Source organism: Gopherus flavomarginatus, chromosome 7, assembly GCF_025201925.1.
Source record: "Gopherus flavomarginatus isolate rGopFla2 chromosome 7, rGopFla2.mat.asm, whole genome shotgun sequence".
Taxonomy (NCBI): Eukaryota; Metazoa; Chordata; order Testudines; family Testudinidae; genus Gopherus; species Gopherus flavomarginatus.
The window spans coordinates 100,733,668-100,758,225 of NC_066623.1; the positions used below are offsets into that span (position 1 = coordinate 100,733,668).

At 41.0% G+C, this 24,558-nt stretch overlaps 1 pseudogene; it reads left to right on the forward strand.

Moving 5' to 3' along the window:
- LOC127056021 (FRAS1-related extracellular matrix protein 1-like) overlaps positions 1–24,558 on the forward strand; it is a 100,795-nt pseudogene that overhangs the window by 48,766 nt on the left and 27,471 nt on the right.

Here is a 24,558-nt window from a genome sequence, read left to right on the forward strand (position 1 = left end):
CTGGGGTCAGCTCCTTGGTGCTGAATGCTTAATAATTTTCATTTATCAGCTTTGCAGCTCAAGAGCTTGCCTCTGATCTAACTAGATTTATGTTGTATGAGCTGCGGATGTCCTCTGCTGGAAACCACAGTTCATTGCAACAAGCTTGATATATGCTTAAGCTTTTCAGACTCAAGAAAGAGGATGAATTGCACTTACCTTAATATTGTCTGTGCAAAATGAGCTGGGGATATCACTTTGAAAACAGAACTGAGACTATAGTGATAATTTATAGTGTACGTACTGTATAGAATGTTTGACTTGCTTGAAGGTCAGTGGGATGGTAGCTTTCTGCAAATATAAGAAATAACTGCACAAATCTTCCTTCCTTTCTCCTCTCCCCCATCTTTTTTTCTAACCACACTAGAGCTTCCAGACTGACTGTACAGATTTCCACAAGAGCTTGTTCTTAAGTGGATGAAAGTGTACATACCCTCCACAACACAAGCCAAGCCAAAGGGAAATGATGTGAAAGAGAACTGACCAGTTCAGGCTGTAGCTTAACCATGTGATGGACCCAAAGGCATCTCTGAAGCTGCCAATACAACTGCCTCTAGAATCTGCTAAAGAACCAGATGTACATTGCATAGCTTGGCATCTGCGTCCTATTCTTGCCAAGTGAGGAGAAAAGAGCAGGGCGTGGAGGAGAAGCAGTATAGGGCTGTGGGCTATTTGATTATGATTTAAGATGAGAAACCAACCACAGAGATTTGTTTAATGTGTGTGTTTAAAATTTGTAAAGACCTACTTTACATTTTTAAGAAACTAGCAACAGAAATTTCTGTAAATTGAATTAAGTGAGATATAAACCTTTTTCACAGAGAAAGACCTTGGAGTGGACAGAAAGAAATCTCAGATTTGTGCATAGATTAAACTGATTGCAACTATAAGGGAATAAAGCCCTATTCATTGCAGACTTAATAGTTACATTAAAGAATGTACAGAACATTTCCTAGAATCTTATGCATACTACTCCTATAGTCCCAAATGGATTCAACTGCTTGAAGTTGATATACTCATCATTTGAAGCCAGATATTAGATAGACGTTTGAAACTTTTGGAAAGTTTACTATCAGTTATCTTAATTTCTTATTCCCAGGAAAGTCTGAAAAGCTGAATGGGTCCTTTTCTATTATTTAAATGTACTTTTCCATAAATATTTGTTTTGAAACTTAAACCAAAAATGATCATAGGATATTGTGGGGGCATTGGTGGGCCAGATCCTTAGCTGATGTAAACTGGCCTTGCTCAGTTAATTCCAGTGAAATCATGGAGCCATACTGATTAACTCCAGTTAAGGATCCAGCCCAGTGACCCCAGCTAAGGATATGTAGAGTTTCAATCCATTAGATTAGAGCTTTCTCAGATGGAGCACATCTGAACATATGCATGTTCCACAGAGCGATTTCAAGGAGATGAATACATCATTTAGATCCATCTTCCACACTGTTTGGATTGCACACTCCAGAGAAGTGTAATGGCCCTTAAGGAACTTGTACATAATGGCTGCTTCCGTTTTTGAAAAAAATGAGACTAGAGGAAATTAGCTTCCTGAACCTGATTTATTAGAAAAAACTTATTTTGCAAACTGGAAGGGAATCTATCTGTGCATTCCATATATACCAGGGCCATTCACGAAACACAGTCCACAGTTTCCTAGAAATAAGAAGCTTGTTCAGCTTTTATACAATGAGTTAAAAACCCTTTACAGATGTGATCGAATTTGAGTTCTGTTTTCTTAGGCCTCTCTTTTGCAAGTCGCACTATACTGGCATCAGAGTCTGCAAGCACAGAACATTTTAACCCAGCAAACACGATACATTTGGTGAATAACAATTATTAGAATTGGCAGAGCACATTTTGTGGCAAGGAGATAAATCTAAATTAAACAGAGAGGCACTTGGTTAAAGTGCTGCTTAAAAACTTTCATCAGCAATGGAAGGAATAAGACCTTGTAAAATATTTGTTGCTGTATCTCTTGCAATTGCTCAGGACAACTTTATTTATTCAATTAACACCTGATTATTTTTAGGAATGTCTTTCCTTTAATGCTGTTTTAAAATTCCAGCATATTCAAATACCTTCTCATTGCATTCAAGTCCCTTTTGAATTTGACAAACTCTTGATTTATTTAGTTAGGTGCTTTTCAAGACAATCGCTATCCCAGTTTTAGGTAAGTCCAGTCCATGAAGAGCCTGATCGCACATTTCTTCTGTAGCCAGCTCTCCCAACAATGGTAGAATCATGGTCTAGCAGATAGGATGCTAGATTAGGACTCTGGAGACCTTGATTCCCACCCTAGCCACAGACTTCCTATGTGACCTGGGCAATTCACTTAATCTGCCCTGTGCATCTGTTCTCATTTATTTTGAGAAAAAAATGGCTTAGTACTTCTCTACCTTGCCAGAGGTGTTGGGACGATAAAATCCATAATGGTTGTGAAGCACTTCAATGTTATGATGCTGAGGGCTATGCAAGTACCTAGAGAGATTGCCTTTAATGGCAGTTCTAGCTGTGGAAGACATGCTGGATCAGGCCCAGGATATCCAAAACTATTTTAAAGGCCCCGAAAACACATTCAAGAAGCTGTCATGATCTCACCTCTGGTACGGAACTCACTGACGGTCTCCACGGAAGCTTGTCAAGCTCTGATAGTGATGAACTAATAAGGTGGAGGGACTTCCACTGAGATTGTTCACCACTGGCTGTGCACGAACAGGAATAACCGCAAGAGCAGCCAAGTGGATCTCAGTTGCCATAATCTAATGTAAAAAGGATCGTGCCCTAAGGCTGATGCTGCTTCCACTGAAATGAATGGCAAAATTCCTACTCATTTCAACAGGAGCATGATTGGGCCATGAGATGACTGGGTCCCAGGCTTTGTAGTTGTACTTTGATTCCCAGTGATTGGGGTTTGAATCCCATGACTGGTGTCCATTTGAAGATGACTTGAGTATTCTGTTCTAAGTTTTCACTGTCCAGTTCCCCTCACCCTCCCGCCTTCCTATAGGACTGATGCTAGTTTACATGCATGATGACACAGAAAGCCTAGAGGATAGTTTTACCATACAGCTGACAGATGGCAAGCACACAGTCCAAGGGACACTTTACATCTACATCATGCCAGTCAACGATGAAATCCCTCATCTTTCCAGGTTAGCTATTTAAGTGACATTGAACGCAAAATGACTTTAAGAAAAAACTGCATGCACTAGCCAGGGAAAACATGGTTTCTTTCTAATTGTTAGTATTTTGAGTAAATTGTTGTTGGTAGGAAAAAAAATATTTTTTCCTTGTACAGTAATGATATTGAATTGTGACCTGAGCCAGAGTTCAGCTAAAGCCTTGACAGACTAAATATGATTGAGTGAATGTAGGGGCATTTTAAGGACATGGCAAAATCCTGGCTGCATTGAAGTCAAGGGCAAAACTCCCACTGATTTAATTTGGGCTAGGATTTTACCCTTCCTTCTCCTCTTCCTTCATCACCTTCTCCCCGCCCTCCTTCCCAACCCACAACACATTTTTCATTTTCCCCAGTCTACTTTTGACAATTACCCTCATTTACTGCAGTGTGATGAGGTCCCTACTGATGCTCGTTAGCAGATAGGGGCTGAATCTGCTCTCTTTACATGTTAACCCTCCTACCGACTTCAACAGGTGCTGAATGGATCCAGAGCGCGCAACCTGCAGTGCCAAATGCTCTGAACATGCCTTTTGCGAGGTGCTATTGTTGCTATTCTTACAATGTTTTTAAATTGACTCCTGCTCTGACTGGAGAGCAATAATCTCGTGTGTTATAGCCCATTCATGATCTTGCTAAAACAACAGTGTTCTTTTTAATTTGGAAATATTCTATGGTAAATGCAGGAAAAGCTAATTTTCCTTAAAACAAGTTTATTTGTATGTAATGTGATGAGCTGGGATTTCCTTGTACAAAACCTGAAAGTTAAGCTTACAAGTATTAAGGCCACGTTTTCCAATTCCAGTGTTTAGGCCCCAAAGTAAATGGCCTGATTTTCAGGAAAACACCTACAAAATTGACTTTAATTGTCAACCTTCTGTAAATCAGACAGTTTGTTCAGCTGCATAATTACTACAGCTAGTGGAAATATTTTTCCAGAAAAAAAGATGAAAAATAATTTTTTGATTAAGGGTTTGTAAAGCCACAAACCTCAAAACAAAATAAAACAACAAAAGTTGAAAGTGATCGGAATCTGAAAATGGTTTGTTTTTCATTAACTGATTTTGTTGTTGTTGTTGTTGAAAGTTGAAAATAATGAAGGAAAAATTTCAATTAACTTTTTTTATGGGGAAAAAATTATACATTTGCCCACCAGTTCTATTAGTTGCAGATTTAGATGCCCAACTTTAGGTACCGAGCTTTAAAAACTGAGCCCCAAACACTTATTTAGATATCTATGTGCTGATTTTCATTTGAAAATTTGACCCATAATCTAAGGTGCAGTGCAGACGTGGCTGTTGCTCCCACTCTGGGGTAGGGAGTGGGGAGTGACACTGTGGTATGTTCCAACTGGTATGACTTGTTTATAGATGCTGTAAACATTGAACAGCTACAAAATGGTAGAGTCTCTGCTTTCTGCCTGGATTTCCTCTGCGGCTCACCTGTTCAGAGTGTGCAAAACTTTCTCCTCTATGAGGGAAACCGCTAACCTTTCATCCCTGACTTTCAGGTTATGGAACCCTGGGGCAATGGAGATTTATGAACCCCCCTTAAATGTCACAGTGTAACATCAGAAATTTGACGGTACTCGACTGTACTTAATAATATTCAGGGCTGGCCTTTGGTCAAACAGCTCTCTGGAGGAGCCAGAGTTTGGAGCTTCCCAGAGTACAGAAGGCTATCAGGGAGCAAGGGACAGGCTACACCATGTGACCTATTGAGGCCACTTCCAGCCCTACATTTCTATGATTCTCAGTTATTTGATGCATTTAACCATTTTTTTGTCTCATGGAATCTCCATCACAGTTTGCTGTGATTAGTCAGATTTAGTTGGTGTTCAAATTAATTAAACAAATAACTTTTTAATTTGTTACACTCTGGGACTGAGCAATATTATTCAAAATTTGAGCTGTGCAGCTTAGTCATGATAAATCAGAGGATGCAAATGGTATTGTTTCTTTTTCCTGGTTGGATAAAGATGGAAGCACTTACACCAACAGTGAGTACCAGAGTTTGTGCAACCTTTACCCTTGTTGGTGGGTACTTACATGACTAATGTTATTGATGACAATGGGATTACCCAGAGAGTAAGTGTTCACCATCATGAGTAAGAGTTGTACAACTGGGCCTTGTAAATTTACTACACAAGTATTTATGCATGTAATTTTGACATTTCCTTTCTGCAAACTATATGTCAGAAGAACATGATCACTTGAATGTCTGTGCAATGCAAACGCAAAAAGAGAGGATGACAGCAGTTGAACAAATTTAAAATATTTTCTTGCAAAAAAGTTTTTGTATTCACCAATTTACTCGTAAATAGGATTGAAAATTTTCTGCTCCTTCTTGCCTGTTAACTTAGGAATTATAAGGCTTAATTGGCTTCTATGATTGTAATAGAAAGCAGTGTAAACATTTAAAATAACTACCAAGTTTTGAAAGATCTTCTTCCAGCAAAGGAAAGCCACACAATGCTACTTGTGCACCATCCATAGTCTGTGATTCTGGAAAAGGACATAACTCATATGTTGACATAGGCAGGACTTTTCATTCAAGTACCATAGTAAATGTTTGTTTAAAGTAAAGATAAACAACCCTCGGTGCTTGATGCTAAGACAAGCCTGTTCATGCCTAATAAATTGGAGAAATTGCTCAAGAATACTTCATCCATAAGAAAACACGAGTACTGCTGCCAAGAGAAGTGAGACCTGTGGTCTCATGCTGTGTAAAGTGATGGACAAATTAGTGTGTCCTGGGTATGGCTCTCTTTCGAACACAATTTTCCAGAAATGTGAAAACATTCTAGGGAAATTACTAGATATTATTTACTTTTTCCAGCCAAATATTCCCTGTTTGGGTACGTTCACCTTTTTGCAGAGCTGTTTAGCTTACCAAGCCCCACACCAGAGCCTAAGGTACCATCTTTAGATAATCTGAACAGCAGAGCAACATCACACCACGTCCTCCATTTAAAATTCAAGGGAGATATGGGGCCAGGCAGGACCGTCCTTAGGATTTATGGGGCCCTACGCAGTATTATTAAACTGGTGCCCCTATGCCGGATGGCAGCCCAAGCTCACAGCCTGGTGGGGGAGGGGGAGGAGGGACTTGACAGCAAAGGATAATGAGATGCCCAGCCTGCCTCATGGTGGCGGAGAGTCACAGTTCCCCGCAGAGACTTCCATGCACTCTCCCTCATGCAGAATGGACATGAAGAAAGTACCTAATTAAAAGCACTAAAATTTGGGAATAAAAAATGTCAGTCACAGGTTTTTTGATGTGCCCTGAAGTTTGTCAGAGATTTATTTGCAAAAACTTCATAGTAAGGGTGAGTCAGCTGTCCTGCTGAATACAACATTACATATAATGGAATACATGATGCAGCTCTTCTCTGTTTTACATTTTCTTCATCAGTATTTCTAAATTGAATTTATATTTTAAATTTACTCAAATCTTAAACCAGCATTCCAGATTACTACATATTTAACTCACTGAAACAAATCAGAGAGGTTTAGTGTGTTCATAACAATGTTCATTGCTTTTAGAAAAACGGAACAGTAATTTACTTTGTGTGATCTCCATAACAAGAGTCATGATTATGAAATTTCACCAACTTTAAAAAAATATGTTTCCAAAGATTTTAGGTATAACAAGGATTTTGTCTTACTAAGGTACTGATTTTGCTGGAGGGTTCTTTTAAAACTACTTTGTCGGATAGTCAGAAGTAAAGAAAGGGAACTCTTTGTCCAGCTATCTGGAAGGGAAGGACTGTTGTCCCTTTAAGCGCTCTCTTCAGTGGGGAGTGAGGGGAGAGGTGGTGAAGGGATGGACAGAAAGGACAGGAAGACTTGGAAGCACTTTTTTTTTTTAACTATAGTAATTAAAATGTGTATTTTAGATAAGGGAGGTTTTTTGAAGGATTTATTTAAAAAACTATGTGTGAAGATCCACACATTTAAGGCTAAAGATGATTGTGCATCTAAAACTCTATGCAAGTATTTTTTAGAAATGTGATTTTATAATCTTCACCAGCTCACTAATGAAATATTTTTAAAGCAAATTTTAAACTAAGGTCCTGTAGACTGACATGTTCTGTGTAAATATTACATTAATGCACAACTGTTTTTGTCAGTAAAGTCAGAAACTGACAGTATAAAAATTTATTTGGGCATAAGCTTTCGTGGACATCTGATGAAATGGGTTCTAGTCCACAAAAGCTTATGCCCAAATAATTTGTTAGTCTTTGAGGTGACACAAGGACTCGTCCTTGTTTTTGCTGATACAGACTAATAGGACTACCACTCTGAAACCTGTCAGTATATACCTTGGGGTTGGCAAATGCCTGTTAAATGGCTTTATTACCCCTTGAATGTCTCTTTAACAGTTTCAATGTTGTGCTAATAGGTCTGGCAGGCTGGAGGTTTTTTCACTTTTAACTACTAGATTCCCTCCCAAGGAAGACTCACCAGGCTAGAGCAGCCATCTGTGGGAGCCTGCAGGAAGGGTCAGAACAGGGATAGGAAAACAAGAGGCTGGACACTAAGACCCAGTGGTGCCCCAAATTTTCAGGTGCCCTACGCAGCTGCCTATGTTGCCTATGCCTAAGGACGGCCCTGCAGAGACCCCAGCAGCCAATCCCATTCCTCAGACTGTGCTGCATTCGGCTCTCTCTAGGACCCAGCAGCCCTGCTTCTACACTGTCTGGGCTGCCTGCAGAGTGGTGCCCCCAGGCAGAGTGAGGCCCTACGCCGCTGCCTATTCTGCCTATGCCTAAGGACGGCCCTGGGGCCAGGGAGGGATAAAGCATGGGCAGGAAGCCTTTTTGGCAGCATTCTTGTGTCGAGTGCTGTACAAACATATAAAGACATTCTGTGCCATCTCCAAGAGTTTCCAGATTTAAAATAAAATGGATCATCTCCTTGCTCACACCCCAACTGACCACTACTATGTCCAGGAACTAGATGACCTTTCTGTCAAGCCACTTCACTCATATTCTTTTCAATGCGTCGTTTCCCTCCCCTCCCTTGTTAGTACTGCTGCTGCTTTAGTGGCAGCCTAAGTTTTCTACCTCCCAAAGGTTTTGGCCTCACCCCTGGGAGATGGCCATGGCTGGACCCAAGGAGGTAGCATAGGATAATGGTACTGGAGCTGAGGGCTGGATAGGGGAGCTGCTTTCTGCCATTTCTATTTATTTTTCTGACCAGCTCAGAAAAAGAGCAACCCTCCATTGCACTGATCTGAGTGTAGTGTTATGTAAAATACATCCTCAGAAGCTAGTAGCTGCTGTGCAAGATAGAGACATGGCTAAGTGCAAAGAGGGACAGCAATTTCAGCTCACAGATTATAGTTGTACGATGCCAGTTGTGAAGTGATGTGCCTTTAGTTTACTCACTTGGAGTCCTGTTTTGTGTATTCCTCAGGAATACAGGTTTGGAAGTTGAAGTTGATGAGCATAAGGTCATTTTCAGTGTAGCATTAGAAGCAGAAGACAAAGATTCCCCCAGAGATAAATTCCATTACATCATCAACAATGTGCAAAAATTAGGAGACTTAAAGTTAAGGGGGTTACGTCTTTCAGTGTCCATCTATTTTTTTCTTGTAAGCATGCAGCATTTCCACTTAATTCTGAACACAGTATTTGCACACCTGAAGTGGTCCACACTTAACCTCTTGCATGGTTTGCCTTTATTGATAACACAAATAGTAACAATAAAACAATCTGCAGCCAAAATTCTCCTGATTTTGATTAGTCCTAGGAGTTCACCCTGTAGTACCTCTCTTTATCTTCCTCAAATTTCCTTTGCCTCAGGAATAAAAGGATTTCAGTGTCTACCCTTTTTGAATTAAAGCTAATAGGACCCACCTGATCTGACATCAACACGAGCCAGTAGACATAACCCTACATCACTGCGCAGAGTCTTAGCATCTGACATTAGGATAAGTCAGCAGAAAAATATCACCTCTCTATACTGGGTCCTAGAAACTGACACTTTGCTCCCTGACTCTTTGAACCATCTCTTGTAATAAAACATTTTATCTGACTTTTATATTGGTTCACTAAGCCACTATGCTGTCTTCTTTCTTTTATAATTAAGCAACTTGAGAAATCCATTGGGGTCGATAAATTTTGAGAACTCTTATATAAAACAGAATATAAAGTGGATAGTCTTGCCATCAGAAGCCAGTAAAAGTCAATCCCTTTATGTGGCACCTCTACAAAGAGCATTATGTCATTGCAAAATATTAGTAAGAAATTGTAAGGTTTTAATGCAGGGCTATAAAATGTAATGAGTCTCACATAATTTACTAATATAAATGCGTATGTGTGGAGGGAGAGAGGGAGTGATTTTTAACAGTAGAATTCCAACTTTTTGGCATTTTGTGTGCATGAGGAAATCTAGCTCATAGAAATATATTACAGTGTATTTCAGCATTTTTTTGTTTTGCTTTGCTTGCTGGGAATGCCCAAAAAATCGTTCCAGGAATCAGGTGGTCATGCTTGACAATTTTTCAGTAAAAATAGCAAAATGGTAAGAAAATGGAAAATGTTACGGTGCTAGTTAGGATGGCTATATTAGTTCTTGGCTATGGTATAGTGCTTTACCTGTCTGCTGATGCCTGCTAGATGAAGCAAAAATGTTGTAGGTTTAAAAAAAACAAGCAAGGTGGTATATGTCAGTGCTCAAAGTTTGCTTTTATTTTTTTTTAAATGATATATAATTATATGACCAATCTTTTGAGTCATTAATTTTATAAGGGGCTCATCTGATTGAGGTTTCATGTTACAGTTCTGAATGCTTGAGTTGTGTCAAAGTTAAACATGATCTGTGAAGTTGGGGAAATAAGTTCATTGCTTCTTCACTGTTCAGTCTCATGGACATAAGCAAACACGTTTGCTAATAAAAATGTATAGTAGGGATTGAGCCTTCTGAATAAAAAGCCCAAGTTCTCTGAGAGATGGTTTAAATTACAAGCTCAGCTTTTTGTCCTGTCTGATAATACCGGTCAATAATGACAGCAAGCTGATCAAAAGTGGAGGAGGAAAGGGTATGATAGACCTTATTCATTAAATATCCATGCTAGACATTATATTGGAGCAAGAGTAAATATTTCAATAGTGAGACTATTTAACCGAATCAAAACTCTTTTCAGGTGCCACAACTGTTCACTATTGCGTGTACGAACAAACTGGCTTTTCCGTCCAACGACAGCTTCATTAATATTCTTAACTCCTTAGCAGATTCAGACCTAAAGAGTTAGAAGTTCTAAAAGATGGCAAACAATCAAATTGCCCAATTTTTATGGGTTTTGGAAGCGGGATTTTGTAGGACTGTAAACAGGGCTATGGCTTCAATGAAAGTAATATATATAATATATATTCAGATTTGGAACCCAACATATTTGGGTATTTTCAGCATTGCTACCTCTTCTGATGTGCGCTAAGTCTTCTTTGGGCAGGTGAGATGCAGTGCAGGAGCTTGCTGGGTGGGATGATGCTGAGGTGTGATGGTCACCGTGTAGGGTAAGTTATCAGCCATAAAGAATAGGATAATAATTTTGCACGCATTTATTAACTTGTGCCTCTGTTTTTCAAAAGACTAACAGGTATGGTGGCAACACTGAACTTGAAGAAGAATATGATTGGGTTCAAAGTGCCTGCTGTGATTGGTGCCAGCCTAGGTGGACTCCTAACCCTCTTCTGCCCTCCCATCCCCATCACTATAGCAATACCCTCACATTCCGACAAGTTCTTGCTTCCCCAGTCTCTCCCTGCCTTTTCCCTGGCAGACTCCATACACTTGGAAGATATTCTTCTCTAGGTTCCTCAAAGAGGTAAGTGACCTACTGTAACTCTCCTTCCAGCAGACTCCCAGCACCCCACAGCCTTGTCCTACCCTGTAGCTCTTGGCAAACATAGAATGCTCAGTTAAGGGCAACATTCACCTGAATCATTTAAAGTATTTGTCTTTGGAAAAGGTTCTGGAGTGAATTTTGATCATGTTCTTACTCCAGAAGTCAGTTCATAAAGGTGTAAGCTATTTCTAGTACTGTGGACATAAATGATTGTAGATGCTACAGGTTTCTGCAGGGTGGTACGTAATGCCTCTTGGCAATAGCCAGGACAATTATGAATGTACCCTAGGGTGTGAAGCTGCTGTTTGTGGTGTCTAGACTTGTGATTACTGAAATTGAATTAAACTGGAGGAAATTAGGCTGGAAGGAGAGTGGGCTCCTGGGGGGAGGGAGTGGGGAGGATGGAAAAGATAAAAGAAACTATGGTACTCATCTTAAGAACCCTGTACATCCTCTGAACAGCAAAAGTCCCCACATGTCATCCTCATGTGTGGAAGAAGGCTATTTTGCTGCTGCTTGGTTGTTATTTGTTTTTGTTTTTTAAAGTGAGCTGGGAAGAAGCCATGATGGCACTTTTTACCATGCCCTATACAAGCAATGCATGCATACCAGTGGCTGCCAGTCTGAAAAGGCCAAGCAGACTAAACATCCTCAGAAACTCCCTGCCCATCCTGCCTCCACCTGGGCATTTTGATGAGTTGCTTTAGAGCTAACAAAACTTTGCAGTGGGTGATAGGTCCCAGCTGAACTACTCTAACTCTAGACAGAATTATTCTGGCAAAGAGCTGAAAACATAATCCAGTATTGAGACAAAGTTTGGGATGGAGTGGAAGGGACACTGGACCACTGATGGGAAAAGGTTATTGATAGTGGACTAATCCATCTCTTGCTCTGGGCAACCCCTTTCTTGTTCCTCTCTTCTATTTCTTTAGTTGTCTTATTCTAATATCTTCTCATCATGATATCTAAGTGCTTTGTGCCTCTCCTTTGGCAGAACACTCCTTCTGGCCAGCTAGCAAGTACAAATAGAAACACCTGAATGTCAGCTATGAACATTACAGTGTGCTACAATGGATCCATCTGCAGTATTTGGCACATGTCAGGGATTTTTATGTGTGACTGGCTGGGAAGTAGGATACCACAGAGAGACAGAGCCGTGTGTGAGCATCCACTGAGCAGACAGAAAACATTGTTTTGGCTAGGGTGCCAACTAGGGTTAGGTGGGACAGTCTGGATTTCTCCCAGCTAATGCATTCAATAAAAATTTCTAGGTTGATTCCAGAAAGGCAGGAGGTAGTTTTTCCAGAAGGACAAGCTTAGATATTGACATTAGTGGTTGTTTCATTTCTTTAGAGAATAAAGCTAGTACCCCTAATAATACTTCAGTCAAAAGTCTTATTGTATGTTACTCCATTGCATGTACCGTGTCTTGTGGATTGGCCCATGTGTTAGCTATGGAAAAGGCGCCCCAGTGGGTTTTTCTTTTTTCATTTGTGGGTACAGATCCAACCATTTCATTCTGTTTTTCAGGCCGTGTCATCTTGGACCACTCTGTATCCTGGAATGAATTTCACTCCAGAGGATGTGGACATGTGCCTCCTCTGGTATTTCCATACTAACATCCTGGGTGTAAAGAGTTGTGGTTGTTTCCAGTTTTACGTGACAGATGGGGAGAACAGCTGCCCACCGGAAAGCTTCTACATCTCCATTAGAAATGTGGGCAAAGGTAGGAAATGAGCCTACAGCAATCTTGGGAAGGTTTAGCCCAATGTATCTAGTTCACCTAAGTGGAAACTGCAGTGTGTTAAAAAGAAAGGAAATGCTCCTTTTCCCTTTATGTGGCACTGATGTATTTTAAAATGCATGGGCAAAGTTTGTAGTTCATTTCCTCTGTGGAGGCCAGCTCCTCCTGGCATTCTGATGAACAAACTCATTAGAATAAAATCCATTATGCGCATAACTAATGACACAAGTTGACAAATCTGTTGACAATTATGGCCACATCCCTCGTGCATTTACTCATAACTGATTGAAGTGGCCAAGAGAAGGGAGTTCAGTCCAGAAGTCTTACAGCTCACCAGCTCCAAGTGCAGTGGTCTGAGATTATTTCCCCACTGGATTATAAAACTGTCATTAGTGAAGGTAACTCTCTTTGTAGGCAGGGTGGGGGTATTCCTGGGCTCTTATTTTTTTGGCTGGGTGGAAAAAAAAATCACACAAGGTCTGTTCCAAGTACTATCACTTGTCCTTTAGAAATGAATAGAAATCAAATTGAGACACCAGTGTCCTCAGAATGTTAAATTTTACTAAATTCTTGCCAGGCGGCTGTAATTTATTGAATGTAGGTTTTGTGAAATAGTGCTCCAGTCAGTGAGAAATTGGCACAAGAGAAATGGAGGCAGCTAATTCTCAGGGGGTCCTTGTTGGCAAAAACTCTCTATTGAGTCCTCATGCTACTTGTGCTCATAACTGCCGAAAAACCAGGAGTGCCATCTGCAAACTGTGATTCATAAACACTCTGTCAGTCTGCCATGTACCCTGACATCACGAAATAACAAGCAGCATTGTAATAAAGAGAGGAGGTTTGCAGTCGACCAATTAAATGCATCTAATTTATTTCTGTTACAGCTGAGGCTTTATTTATTAGTAAACAGCTGCATTTGTTACATTTTTTTTCTTTAACTAGGAGTGTGCCAACTGGCACTTTTGATAATCCATTAATCCTAAATAATCATCTGGGTACTTCATGGATGCTGGGGAAAAAAGAGAGAAAAGGTTATTAAAAATTAAAATGTAACCTTGCAAGTAGGATGGAGGGTATTATACTGCAGTTGGCCTACATGAGTTACAGAGACATAAAGTTAGCAAGGCAACTTGTGTGCTAAGTATACACCCTCATGCACCTGCCTTGGCAGTCAACTGCAAGGGAGGTAAACCCCATGCAGGATCTGAGCCTATGAATTTTAAATATAGCCTGTATGTGGAGAAGGAGCATTTTGCCTGCTGGTTTCCCTTCCCTGCCCCTTTCTTAATGCTAACTTGATTCTCAGCTTCACTAAGAGTCTGCTAATTGGTTGTCAAAGTCTAATTAGCTGATATTACAAAAAGTGTGTGTGTGTGTATATATATATATATATGTGTGTGTGTATATATATAGAGAGAGAGATTTGCCTTTTATAATTGGAGCTGAAAACCCAATCTTTTCCCCTTCTCCCCCAGTGTGTGTTAATTGAGTTCTAGGACTTTTCAGTGTATTTTTAATGCTCTCTCCTTTTCAGTGCTCTGGAAAGCTTGGCAGTTAATGAGACAATAATATGTGCAATTAAGGAAAAATGTGGTACAAAATAGGCAAAAGCTTGTGCAATTGGTAGTGGTGACTGGACTGTGTGTGTAGGGGAGGGAGTGGGTCTCTCTAAATTGGGGTCACAAAACTAATACAAATCCATGAATTTTCCCCTTGTATGCGTTTTCTACCCACCTCCACTTCCTAAGTGGGAATAATACTTGTAAAGAACTGTTTTACTATCTAAAAGGGAGGCCCTCCTGACAAGTGTCTGATGCAGGAGCAACTGGATGAAATTCTCTGGTTTGTGTTATTCAGAAGGTCACACTAGATGAACTGATGTACCCTTTTGGTCTTAAAATCTATGACTACATTAAGAGCCTCTCCCATGACTCTGCCCTTCTAATATATGTTCTAATACTGTGCTCATCACCATGGTATCTGATCACCTCCCAGCAGTGCCTTATGCATCATGACTAACATCTGCCATGTGTTGTTTATTCCCTCATCCTCTTCCCAGGGGGAGAAGTGTATGCAGTGGAGTGTCTTGTTTTGGTAGGGTTTTTAAAATATACATGTTACAGTATATTTTTTAAAAGGCACTGCTCCTAAAAAGAGGTGGGCGCCCATAGGTGTCCTGTATGTGATACACAATACATTTACTTTTTCAGCCATATTGTCCTCTTTTCTACCTTCTTTCTTCCTCCCCAGCACCATTCCCTCTGGACCTGCTTTTAAACTGTCCCCCCTGCTCCTCTTGTCATCCTAACTTCTCTGTTCCTTCTACCGCAAACCCATCAATGTTCTGTTTTAAGTAGAACGTTCAAGCCCACGATGTTTGAGCAAGTTCATAACAAAAGGCACACAAATCTGCCCCGACCCTGGCAAAGAGAGAGAGAGAGAGAGAAAGCACAGTGGCCATTTAAACCTAATGGAACTTTCAGGAAGCTGCCTGCAAAAACGCTGAGGGCTGAGAATGCCTAAGTCAGAGAGGCTGGGCAATATTACCAGTCTTGGGAGTCCAACTGTGTTTTTTCTCTAGGTTATTGGATATGGAAATGATTTCTTTTTTTTTCTTTTTTTAAATACTAGGACGAAAATCTGCCATCAAATAAAAATGACTTCACTAGAGATCTGGTGCTAGAATTTGTAGCCTGTGTCAATTTGTACCCTATGTATATTGAAATATAAGAAAAAAGTGATGATAACAGTAATTGATTGGACTAATCAGAAGATAACAGACATCTTTATGTATTGATCTGATTTTGATATATGATTCTAATTCCAGATGCTACAGTATTATATTGCAAAGATTTTATTTTTAATAAATTACTAGATGATGTGCAATGACCAAGCTATTCAAACATAGGTGCTTAAAGTGAGTCACCTAGGCTCCACTTCAGAATGTTCTGATGTCAATGTGACGTATGTGTGTGTTTTAAGAGCTTTGTTGAATCTGGGCTCTAATTCCATAGTTAGAGACCTAACTAGATGGCCTAATCTTCAGAGGTGCTTGGTACCTGCGGCTTTTATAAATTCCATTACAAGTGTGGACCCTCAACATCTGACTTCATTCCTAGGGCCTTGCGTGCACTGACAGTTTTTGGGACGTCTCCTACCATTGCACAACTCAGGTGCAACTCCACTGGTACTAGCAATGGTATGGACGCTGCTCTCGACCAGCTGCTGGCATTCTTGGCACTGCATCATCTAGTACGACTCTGAGAATGATTTGATAACTTGATATTGTTGGTCTACACAGCCCCATGATAGGAAGCCCAGCAAGGGAAAGATTCCCCAGAACTGCCAGTTAGACACAACTTAAGCATCTCAAGTTGAGCATCTCTATATAAAGGCCCCAAACCTTTCTGTCTTATTTTTCCCCTTCTATAAAATGGAGATAATAATACTTGCCCACCTTGCTGGTGTTTTGTGATGATCAATTCACTAGCGTTTGAAAAATACCTTATACACTTTGCAAAGAAAACTAAATTCCTTAGTTGTTCTAAGATGTAAATATGAGTGGCTAAATCCTCAGCTTGTGTAAATTGCCATAGCTGCATGGCCTTCAAGTGAGCAACAACAATTTCCACAAGTTGAGGCTCTGGCTTGCTACAGCTGAGTATCTGCATAATCTTATATTTGTAACCTCTGTGCTCCATCCCCTCTATTTCCCTGCACCCCTGGATGTTTGTTCCTCTCATTTGTTTAGTCTTGTCTTTTATTTAGATAGAAGCTCTTTAGAGCAGGGGATGTGCCTGTCTTGGTTAATGTAATGCTTAGCACACTATGGATCCCAGAAATCTAAGAAATAATAACACTAGAATGAACATAGAACCCTCCAATGACTGGCAGCCTTCTGTCACCACGGGCTTGGAAGTATTTTTTTAAACATTGCCATTGGGTTACAGAATTACCTTGGGCAACTTCACCTCCCCATGCCTCACTTTCCCATCTCTAAAATGGGGATAATGATACTGATCTTGGAAAGTGCTTTGAAGTATATTGATGACAGTACCTATGCTGACCCTACCTACAGAGTAGACACTACCTACACTGATAGGAGGGATTCTCCCATTGGCGTAGGTAATACACGTCCCTGAAAGACTGGCTTAACTATACTGCTCACCCTTAACTGATGTTGGTAAACTGACCTAATTGTCTAATGTCTAACAAGCCGTATGGGCTTCTCCCTCAAATCTTCAAGGTGCTCTTATGCTGAGTGTTGTGATCACAGTGGACTGAAGTAAGTTACATTTTGGGGACAGGGAAAAAATTGTTTTATAGGCCCACTCAAAAATGCTAAGGCTTTGTGTAGCTGCCACAAAGCCTGATTAAGGTGGGGCACAGAGGCTGTATCTCCTGAGTTTCGGGCAAGCTTCCTGACCTCTGGACCCATCCTTCCTCTGCCAGCTTTGTTCCTCTCTCCTTGACTTTGATGTTTCTTCCCACACTCCTTGATCTCTTTTGGAAATAGCCTGGAAATGGCTCCCAGACTTCAGATGAGCCTTATGAATGTAGTAATACGCTTTCCTAGAGACAACATATAACTGGAAATCCCCCACCTCTCTTTAAAACACAACTTTAATGACTTGACTTCTGCCAAATGTTCCAAGTCCTGCATTTTCAAGTATGTGTTCCAAGGAAGAGTTTTGTGGTGGTGGTTGTTTATTTTTTTTATTTCCAAAAAAAGTTGCTTTCAATTCACTTGATAAAGGCAAAATAACTAATTGTGTTTATACTGTGGTTAACCATGAATAAGTTCCTAAGAAATTAGTCACCTGCTTAATGCACGAAATATAGTAGATGCAGTACATCCAAGTGTCCCATTGGTTTCAGTGGCATACCAGTACAGCACAGCAGATGCAGTGGGAAACCAGCAATGATGGTTTTCATGGTTAATAGCCATGAAAGATTTTGGGAAAGATTGAACCATCAAACTTGTTTTGAGAGCAGTGCCGCAAACTTGGTGCAGAACAGAGTTTGCAGCAGGAATAAAAAATTGCATATTTAAAATCAACCCTCCCCAGTATTGCTATCTGAAGTGAATAATAGGAACTCTGTTGTACATAAAAGTCAGCTGGCAACATTATAAGAAGGTAAGAGGCTTGAAAACTGCTGGCTCAGTGCTACAAACACCCTGCTTGTCCGTTATCATCAACATGTTAATCTGCAGCAGTGCATTAGGAAATTGGCATGGCATTTTTTCTTTTTATATATACTATCAAATGTAAAGTTTCTCTTTGCTTCAGCCTTTGGCTTTCTCCTGGCAATATGAAGATCACTCATCCTGGGCCCTGGGATAGTCCAAGATGCCATTCTCCAGTTTTGTCCCATTGTTGTCAACCAGCTCATTGTGTTGTAATTTTAACACTTTCATTTTTTATAACCTGGGAGAATTAAGAGTGGATATGATAGAACTGTATCAGAGGGCTGTGAACTGGCAAATTATTTCCACTTCTGATCCTAGTTGTCCAGCTCCTCATTTTTTAAATGTATTTTGGCTGCTGTTTTGTAAATAGGAGAGAATTGTGTTGATCTTCCTGTGCCGCTGTGATTTTAAAAAATAAATCTAATGGATATGGAACCTCTGTTGCCGAGATTACAGCATCACGTAGCGCTATCAGCTTAAAATGCAATGTTGTGCTTAGTGCTTAGTTCATTAAGGCATTTTGTCAATCGGCTCATTTGGGCCTATTAACTTAATTGTTCTTTGTGAACAAATGGGTCATTCTCTCTCCACAAAGAGAGAACCTCAAAGCCAGTTTCAATATTTTGGGGAACTCACATACATGCAAAGTGGAATCTCCATATTGTATGGATCAGATTGGAAGTTAAAAATCAGAAGGAGGAATGTTTTGTTTCTAAAACAAATGCTTCTAGATCTGTATGGTTGTACTGTTGCAAATGTCTTGAATGCACCTAAGTTAAAATTTCTTTGTGCTATAAAAGATAGTAATTTAACTGAGGAAAATCCAAAACCTGGCAACCTAAAACAAAAAATCCTTTCCCAAGCTGTTTTGATAAAGTTCTCTTTGTTAAATCCCCTACAGTGTTTTGTGGTTCATTTCCCCGACCTCTTTCTCTCTCTCTCTCTCTCTCTCTCTCTCTCTCTCTCTCTCTGTAAAAAAAAAAAAAAAAAAAAAAAGCTGATTTCTGACCCTCTTCATCCCCCCCTTGGAATGTAAAAGGATTATCCCCCCTTTTAATTTCTCTTCCTGAGATTTTTTTTTTATTATTATTTTTAGGGGACATTGTTCTACTCACCAAACCTGTAACTTTAACAGAGGGTGACAGGGTGACCTTGACGACAGATGTTCTTATGGCAACAGATGGCACTAACAAACCCGAGAAGCTGCTGTATGCCGTCTCTGTGCCACCTGTGCACGGTCAGATTGAGTACATCAATTATCCCGGCATGCCCATTTCCAGTTACAGCCAGTTGGATGTGGTGGCCCAGAAGGTCTGCTACGTTCATGACAATAGCCATGAGGCTAGTAAGGATTCATTCAGGTGAGAAGGCTTCCCGGTTACTCTCCAATGTATTTAAAGACCTTGAGTAGGCTAAGGGTTAAATTTGCTTCTCATTTACTCCCTATACCATACAATAAGTGCAGTATTTAATGACCGATATGGTAGTACCAAAGAGACTGCTTCAATAATATTGTGGTATATTATCATCAGTACAGTCATGACATATTTTTATTATTGAAGTCATATGTCCAAAGGCAATAGGAGACATGCTTAGTATTGAGGGATACCTGGCTAGATGTTTGTAATCAATTAGCATGTGAAATCAAAATATGTTAGTACATGTAAGAGGGTTCTTTTCCCCCTTGCCCTTTCCAAGGTCTCAGGTGGCAGGGCAAGGGAAATGATCTATTCCCTATCTGAAAAGTAGTTGCTCTCTGGCCAGTTTCTTCCTCCTGAAGAAAAAAAAACGGTAACATTGTCTGAAATTATCAGTAGAACTTAATCCAGATGGTGGTGTCGTTTCTAAGAAAAAGCATATGTTGGCTATTATGATACTTAAATATAATGGTTTTATATTCCTCCAGTGGGTAAAAAAGGCACACAACAGGGCTGGTTTTTTATCCTATGAATGGAGTTGGGGAGGCAGGAGATTTTATCTTCCAGAATGGTGTGTTTCCCAAAAGATGTGGCAAATTCAATTGATAAGAACCTGCTGTGAAAACCATACTCCAGTGGAATGTAAATTTCTGAGCAACTCTGCCCAGTAACAGGGCAGAGACTTGATTTACTGCCCACTCTGAAATATCATTTTCTATATTCTTCTGGGCTTTTTTAACATGTTTTTCTTTCCGATCTGCTTTAAAAGTTATTTACGCTCCCTTTGCAGCAAAATGGGGACTATAGCTAATTTTATTCTTACTATGATTAACTAGGAATAATTTCCTAAGAAATGAGTCAAATTAACAAGGGGAAGAAGCAAGCAATAAATCATGAAAGCGGTCTATTTCTAAGTGGGGTTAAAACCACCATTAAATAAATCATCGATTCTAAATTATGACCCACTTGGATATGAGACAGAATCTCTTTTTTTCCCCCTTCAAAACTCTTGGAGAAAGGGAAAATTAAAAAGTAGGTGCAAGCTTTTATAGCCCCTTTACCTCAACCAGGAAGTGTAAAGGAGATGGAGCCACCTGCAGGAATCTTCCCCAGTATAAGCGGTTTCCATGGGCTGCTGTAGTAATACCCAAAATGCTGCCCTGAGCTTGGGCTTTGGCAGGGAGGGAGGGGGTGTAGTCACAGCTGCATGCTGCCTACTCTCAGCTGTGAAATGGCTGTTAAAGGGATGTAACTGCCTAACATAAGTTGGAGTATCCATGGGGCCAATCTAATTTATGCTGGGGATCAGACCCGGACTATGGAGGGCACAAAAGTTGCTTAAAGTACCTTTGCCTCCCCACTGGTGTGCCTGCACCAAGCACATGAACAGAGGGTATGTCTACACTGCAGTTACACACTTGCAGCTGGCCTGTGTCAGCTGACTTAGACTCATGGGGCTCGGGCTATGGGGCTGTTTAATTACAGTGTAGACATTCAGGCTTGAGCTGGAACCCTCCCACCTTGCAGGGTCCTAGTTCCTAGGCTCCAGTCTGACCCCTAATGTCTACACTACAGTTAAACAGCTCCTTAGCTTGCAGGGCCGGTGCAAGGATGTTTCACGCCCTAGGTGAAACTTCCACCTTGTTCCCTCCCCCCCTGCACTCCAGCTCTGAGGTGTCTCCCCATGGCAGCTCCCCCTCTCCACCCTGACGTGCCCCCCCTTGCGGCAGCTCCCCACCCTCCCCAGCTCACCCCTGCTCTGTCTCCACCCTGAGCACGCCATTGCTGCTTCACTTCTCCCACCCTAAGCTGATTGGCGCCACAAGCCTAGGAGGCGGGAGAAGTGAAGCAGCTAACCCCTGCCCCGCTTCCTCCCTGAGCACGCCGTGGCTGCTTCACTTCTCCTGCCTCCAAGGCTTATGGCGCCAGTCAGCTTAGGGTGGGAGAAGTGAAGCAGCCACGGTGTGCTCGGGGAGGAGGCGGGGCAGGGAGTTCCCCTGCGTGTGTCCCCCCCCTTACTTGCTGTAAGCGGCCCTCCCCGTGCTCCTCTGCCCCAGCTCCGTCTGCCTAAATGCCAGAGGCAACTGGGGCGGCCGAAGATCCAGCCGCCACGGTCTCTACCGAAGAAAATGGTGCCCCCCAAAACCTTGTGCCCTAGGCGAGCACCTAGGTTGCCTAAATGGTTGCACCAGCCCTGTTAGTCTGAACCCCTGAGTTTCTGAGCTTGAGTCAGCTGGCACAGGTCAGCCACAGGTTTTTAATTGTAGTGTAGTGTAGTGTAGAGGGCTAGTGTGACTAGTCCTCTTGATCTAGGACCTGCCTGATCATTTTTATTATATTTTTTTCTTTATATTGTTGCTTTGACTTTGCTATCACTCATGCTGGCATAACTCCATTCATTTTAATACAATGACTTCTGATTTGCACCAGGGGAAATGAGTTCAGAATCAGACCTGCTGTGACTATTACCTAGTTTATATTCTATTTCCTCTGCCTTGCATCAAGTGTTGTCACTTACCCCTTTGCAAAGTGAATGCAGAAAGCACACAAGGTGCAAGGTGTGACACTCCACTCTGTAATGTTTTATGGAAATATGCTTATGAGTATGAATATAATGTAACTGGAATATGTTTTATGCAAAAGGTCTCTTGTAAGGTATCCTTAAGAATCGTATAATCTACTGAGTGTTCATCCTATTTGTATGTATGTAATTATGCAAAGTGTGGGCCATTGATGGTGATTTAGAATCTTGATGGCTCCCATTGGTTAGGACAATTGGTTGTAAATGGTCTGTTTACTTACAAACCTTCCCTGGCTGCATGCAGTCTAGCCCTGGAAGAATGAAGGCTGGGGTCTCACAGGACATGTGAACATGTCACCTGATACTGGAATCCATCTTAAACCTTCCATTTAGAAGGAGGGGCAGGAACCCAGAGAGATGAAAGATTCCTGCCTTGTGCAAAAGCTATAAAACAGGGTGGAACAGAACATAGGGGGTCCCAGTCATGAGAAAGCCCCTGCTTTTCACCTAAGATGCCTGCTGGAACTAACAAAGACTGTACCAGGGAAATGATTGGGCCAAGACTAGGAAGGCGTCTAGTCTGTGAAAGAAGCTTATTGGAACATATCTGAGGGTGAGATTTACCTGTAAACAAAAACAACGAGGAGTCCTTGTGGCACCACAGAGACTAACAAATTTATTTCTTAATGTTTTGGACTTAGACTTGTGTGTTTTGTTTTATTTTGCTTAGTGACTTACTTTGTTCTGTCTGTTATTACTTGAAACCACTTAAATCCTACTTTTTATACTTAATAAAATCACTTTTGTTTATTAGTAAACCCAGAGTAAGTTATTAATACCTGGGGGGAGCAAACAGCTGTGCATCCCTCTATCAGTGTTATAGAGGGCGGACAATTTATGAGTTTACCCTCTATAAGCTTTATAAAGAGTAAAACAGATTTATTTGGAGTTTGGGAGCTGGATGTCTGGGTACTGGAGATAGATGACCTGCTGAGTAGTTTTTGGCTAAAGTCTGCTGCTACGGGGCCTTGGACCAGACCTGGGTCTGTGTTGCAGCAGGCTAGTGTGTCTGGCTCTACAAGGGAGGGTTCTGGAGTTCCAAGCTGGTAGAGGTAACTTCAGCACGTTAGGTGACAGTTCCCAGGGGATCTCCGTGACTGAACCCATCACACAAGGTAGTTGAGAATTACAGCCCTGTTTCTTTTGGAAATGGTTTTTATTTAAGGAATGCTATCAGTAAAGCAGAGGAGCTGTGCAAACACCATCCACTCTATGAAAATGTACAGAACCTTTTAACTAGAACTGCTAAAACATCTCAAAATTTAGAAATTTCAGCAAACTTTTTCCTCAAAATTTTCATGGGGAAAAGAGATCGAAAGGAGCATTCCATTTTCTAAGCAGCTCTTCTTTTAACCTCATATTTGCAATTATTTTTATGAACTATTTTCCTCCCTAAAAACATCCATAAAATGGAACCAATTCACTTGTGTCTGTGGGCCCAATTCCCTTGAGGTCACTTGAGCTATGTTTGCTTATGCCGGTGAAGAATGGTTCCCCAATGTTTTGTATTCTAGGCCAACGCTGTTAGCTGATGTAAAACTGCATTTATTTCAGTTGTGCTACGTCCATTTTTACTTTATAAAGAAAGTTCATAATGCTGCTGCTAAGAGTTTCCTTATTTTGTAATGTGCTTTTCTGTCCAGAGCATTGTGTGTGTTTGTGTGAGTGATTCTTTTGGATTCATTCAGTTGTTTGGTTTGGTTTCCATGGAGTAAATCCTGGTCCATCTTTTACAGGTGTGAAGTGTTTTCTGGCAGTGGAACTGGTATATTTCCTCTGGACATGGTGTGTGTGTGTGTGTGTGTGTGTGTGTGTATGTAAGTAATTAGAGGGGCTACACAAGGGATGCACACACGTTCCCCATGTGGCACAGAGATCAGTTCCACATCTGCTCCCATCAGCAAGTAGGTGTTGTGAAAGGCCAGGGGCCTCAGTCTTTCCTCTGAAAATTAAAATCTTTTGAAACTGTAAAGCCCTATGGGCTAAACTGTGCTTGTTGGCCCAGTGTTGAGCTACGGGTGCTGTGTGAGCTCCTTTCCCCCCCCCGCCCTGCCCTATGAAGGACTAGTGCATGCCACTAGGACTCAGACACACCTCCGGAATTGTAACTCTTTCTTTACTTCCCCCTTGCTTTAGGGCAGTGGTTCTTAACCTGGGGTGCACGTGCTCCTGGGGGTGTGAGATGCCCTTTCTGGGGGTGCAAGACATGCCAGATTTTTTTAGACAGTAAATCATGGAAAACACAAATTAAGCACAGGCACGTAAGTACAACTACTTTGATTAATCAAACCTATGTATTTATTAACATTATACATTTTAAAATGATTACTGTAATATACAAACAAAAATATTTCTAGGTCTAAAGAACTGAGCTACTTCAATGATTTTCGATCAGAGATGTGAGAACATACTTTGAGAACCAAAGGGGTGCAGGCTGCAGTAAAGGTTAATAACCCCTGCTCTAGGGAGAATAGTAGTTTGTTTCTGGCCTGTACCAGCAGTGAATTCTGACAATTCCATGGTGCGTCACCTGAAGTGGCCAGTGAG